The following is a 4,638-nucleotide window of genomic DNA, read 5'->3' as shown; positions in this document are numbered from 1 at the left end:
TCTTGGTCAAAGTTAAGTTTGACTAGAACTCAAATGAGCAAAACAAATTTAAAAAAAATCAAAAAATGGAAAAACCAGCGCACATAGTTCGTATGTATAGAATATATAAAATATATGTTTAGGAAAGTTATTTGGCCGATTTAGACAAGGTTGAAAAAAATCTTGCTTAGAGATGAGGCCGTTTACCCTACCTTTGGACCCTCATTTTAGCACATTTTTCATGAAAATTTCAAAAACCTCACCACAGCTTAATTTTGGATTGACTAAGAAGGATCCAGGCTTAGTTTTTCATTTTGATGTTTTACACTTATTTAAATCTTGGTCAAAGTTAAGTTTGACCAGAATTCAAATGAGCAAAACAAAATTCAAAAAAATCAAAAAAAGGAAAAACCATGTGCTCATTCAAACATCATCCAACAGATTTAAACATCATGTCAAACATAGTTCTAACATCATCCAACAGAAATACAACATTATTCATAATGTTTCATAATTATTCACATATAGCGTTCGGGCTTCTGTCTGTTCCTTGGGCTTCTTGCCATCACTTTGCTCCTCGTGCACCTTGTGCTCATTGCTTCTTCTCTTCTCCTCTTGGTTGTCGGTACCTTGTGCGTCTTCTTCAAACCTATCATAGAGCTGTGAAAAACATAAAGGGTAATGAGATCATGTCAAGTGACCCATAAATGTACAGTAGTATTTGACCCTTGCAAAATTTACATACCTAGCAGAACTCACAACAACAGAAGGTTGGTCACCATTTAGAGCCTCACTTGGATCATCATGATCATCATTTGGAGCCTCACTTGGATCACCAAGATCATCATTTGGAGCCTCACTTGGATCACCATGATCATCATTTGGAGCCTCACTTGGATCACCATGATCACTATTTGGAGCCTCACTTGGATCACCATGATCACTATTTGGAGCCTCACTTGGATCATCATCAAAATCATGCGGCTATTGACCATTATCATTTCGAACCTCGTCAAAATCCTCATTTGATGCAACCGGCTGCTGTCCATCATTTTCATCGAAGCCTTCATCGAAACTCTCTCCGAACGCTGGATCTACTATGTTATCACAATACTTACCGAAAGGACCAGACCCACCACATCTTGTGCACTTATGCTTCCTCGCTCCAAGTCCAGCTCCTTCGCTGCAAGGTCTGATCCGACTCTTCCTTGGTCTACCTGCTGCTCTCTTCAGAACTGGAGCGCAAAGCTTGAATCCAGGGTCCACCATGTCCGGTTGTTGTTTTCCCTCCATAGCAGGCAATGCATAAGCATATGTGGCTTTGAACCTTGCAATAGAGTAGTAATCATGCACATACTGCTGAATGTTCCCTGCTGGACCAGGGAGAGAAGTGATGAAAAACAAGGCATGAATGCATGGCAACCCAGTTATCTGCCATTGCCTACATCTGCAAGTTCTAGCTTCTAAATCCACTAGATATCTCCATTCCCTCTTCTCTTTATCCAAATATGATATCTCTGCTGTGGTACCCGAGCAAAGAGTCATGTTCATTTCCAAGCCTGTTGTTTTCTGCATCAGTTCATTCATCACGGCAGGGATGATAATGTGGCCCATGAATTTTGCCTCGGCTATTCCTACACGATAATGAAATTTCTGCATGTATTCTATCCTTATCCTGTCCAGCAAATCCACCACATAATGACCCTTTAGTTTCCGGATCATTGAGTTGAAAGACTCTGCTAGATTATTGTGCACATAATCAACTTTGCTCAGTTCACTGAATTGACTTCTGGCCCATAACTTGGAGTGGTGTGTTTCCAAGTATTCTTTCACTTTGGGATTCATGTATAACTGCCTCAAGTGGTAGTTGTGCTTCTTCACACTGCAAGTCAAAGATGCTGGCCATAAATTGTCGGTATACACCTTTCCTTTGAATTTCTTCATGAAATTTGCAGCAAGGTGACACATGCATTCCCTATGCTCTACTCCAGGGAACACATTGTCCACGACCACTTCTAAACCTTTGCAGGCATCTTTATGAATGACCAACCCATTGGGATGTGCAATAGCCCGGCGTAGATAATGGAAAAACCAAGTCCAGCTCTCCTCAGACTCTGTCTCCAGCACACCGTAGGCAACTGGAAATACAAAACTGTGTGCATCAACTGCACAAGCAGCTACTAACTGTCCTTTAAACCTCCTTGTGAGAAAAGTGGCATCAATAGCCAAATAAGGCCTGCAACCTGCCAAAAAACCCCAGCGACAAGCCTCAAAGCAGACAAAAACCCTCCTAAAGCATTCCTTGGTCTTTGTCACTCCCCTGAATGTGTACTCCACGGTGTGGTGATCAATATCTACAATACTACCTGGGCTTGTCCTCTCCACTTCACCTTTGAATGAATACAACAATTGAAAACTTTCCTGCCAGTTACCATAAATAGAATCCATAGCATGTTGTTTACCATTAAACAACCTCATGTATGGTAAATCTATCTTGAATTTATCTTTGATGTTCTTCTGCAATTCCTTTGGACCCACTTGCTGGTTTTCTTTCACCCACTTCTTTACTTCTTCTGCCACCCATCTTGACTTGGCTCTACTGATTGTATCCTTCCTAAGGGTTGATTCCTGGCATGTGTGCTTAAGAGGGTTCACTTTGACCTGAACATTAGTGCTATTACGCATTTTAGATGCGAGCAGCCTCCATGGACAACCCTCAGTCGGACAGCGCACTCTGTAACGTACTTGATCGCTCTTGTCAACTTTGAAAGTACGTTCTACCTTGATGCAGTATGTCACAACTGCATTTCTACACTCATTCCTTCTTCCAAATTAGGGTTCAAAGGGTCCCATTCAACCGCTGCAAGGTCTTCGTCCTCACCCACTGCGTCATCATCCACACGGACTGCATTGTGAGCCTCATCTTGGTTATTAGCCTGAGGTGCCCGTCGTAAATTTCGAATAACATCAGAATATAGATTCTCTTCATCAACCCCAGAATTGTAGTCATCATGCTCCACTTCAAGGGGGACCCTACTGGTGTTGCCCACACTTGTCGAGCCACCACGTCGTCGTGCACCAACTGAACTGTTCTGGCTAGAGATGCCATTACGATGACTTGGTTCTCCCCGAGATGTTGCACCCGTCATCCTAGGTCCAAATGCCTGCTCAAGCACATCAACTTGCAGCCTCACATGAAAATTATCTTTCTCTTTATACCTAACAAACATGGTAGCTAGATATTCATCATTACTAACTATCACCCATTTCTTTTCCCCATCATAGTATTTGTATACCACTTCATCAAGCAAACCCCAAGGATATTGGCTACAAATTACCTCCCCAAATTGTCTGAAACTCCAATTACTAGCCATTGGCAACCAATAATCAAAACCTACTTGGTATTTCTTCTGATCCTTTGCATCGAGCGTGTACCGGTCCCTTCTAATGTGCATCAAGAAAGCAAACCACAACTCCATCCTAACCGGCGAAAAACAGAGACGCAATCAGCACACTAATTGGGCAAACCTACTCGAATCGAGTGTTCAAATGCACAACTAAGCTCAATCTAAACAGGAGGCGAGACTTACCCCTCGGGAACCCAATCGTGGACGCGGTGGATCTCCGGCCTGATGCCTGCCTCGCCAAATACTCCGGGGTCGCCGCTGCTCTCCATTTCGCCCTAGGGTTCTTCCTCCTAGTTCAAAGAGCTCCAGCAGCCCCCCACCTTTGAGCTCTCCGGCCGGGCGCACGGAAGGAGGCCGAGCCGCGGGTCGAGCAGGTGGCAGACGCCCTACCCGTGGCGTCGCAGGAAGGTGGCGGGCGTCGTAGGCAGCCGTGGAGCGTAGGCGCAGAAAGGTAGCGGTGGAGCAGGCGTGCAGCTGGTGGCGGGGCAGGTCCTGGTCGCGGCACAAGTGCCGGCGGCAGCGCAGGTCAGCCGACCGGCGGGGAAGCAGATGGGCAGAGTGAGCTACAATGATTTGGGGATTTAGTTGCACGGACCTACATGTCAGCTCCGGACCCACGTCCACATGGTCCCACGTGTAAGCTCCGGACCCACAACTTAACGCTGGCGGATGGAATGGACTCAAATATGGCCGTTTGGCCTCGTCATAGTAGCTGTGCATGGACTAGGGGCAAAACTGAGCACAATTTGCATCTGAGGGCAAAACTGAGCACAGAGACACCATTGAGGGCAAAAGGATAATTAACCCTATATATTATTGTTCTTCTTACCATCCAAATTACAGGAAGGTATGGGTCCAGAGCTGCACACCCGATCCAAAGAGCTTAAGTCTTAAGAAACTTCAGTGCATACTTAAGATGGAGCAGCCTATGGACAATGATTGCTTCAACACCGCCGTGCGTATGCTGGCATGTGATGAGGGAGTATTGTTCACAGACCCTCCTATACACTACATGGATCTATGATTTTGTGTAATTTATCAAAACTCTTCATTCTATGTGCCATTAGTATCAACATGTTTTAACAATACTCTTCTTTTACTTAGTCCATGATGCTAGAGTCAACACGAGGTCAGAAGTTTTGTGAGAAGGAAACTATCCAGACGTTGACAACATTATTTGATAGCTGACCTGGGATGGAGAACGACATCTCATCTTGCAATAAGGTAAATACAATATTTTGTCCATCGCTAT

This window comes from Triticum aestivum, chromosome 3B (assembly GCF_018294505.1).
Source record: "Triticum aestivum cultivar Chinese Spring chromosome 3B, IWGSC CS RefSeq v2.1, whole genome shotgun sequence".
Taxonomy (NCBI): Eukaryota; Viridiplantae; Streptophyta; class Magnoliopsida; order Poales; family Poaceae; genus Triticum; species Triticum aestivum.
Note: the sequence above shows the minus strand (reverse complement) of the source record.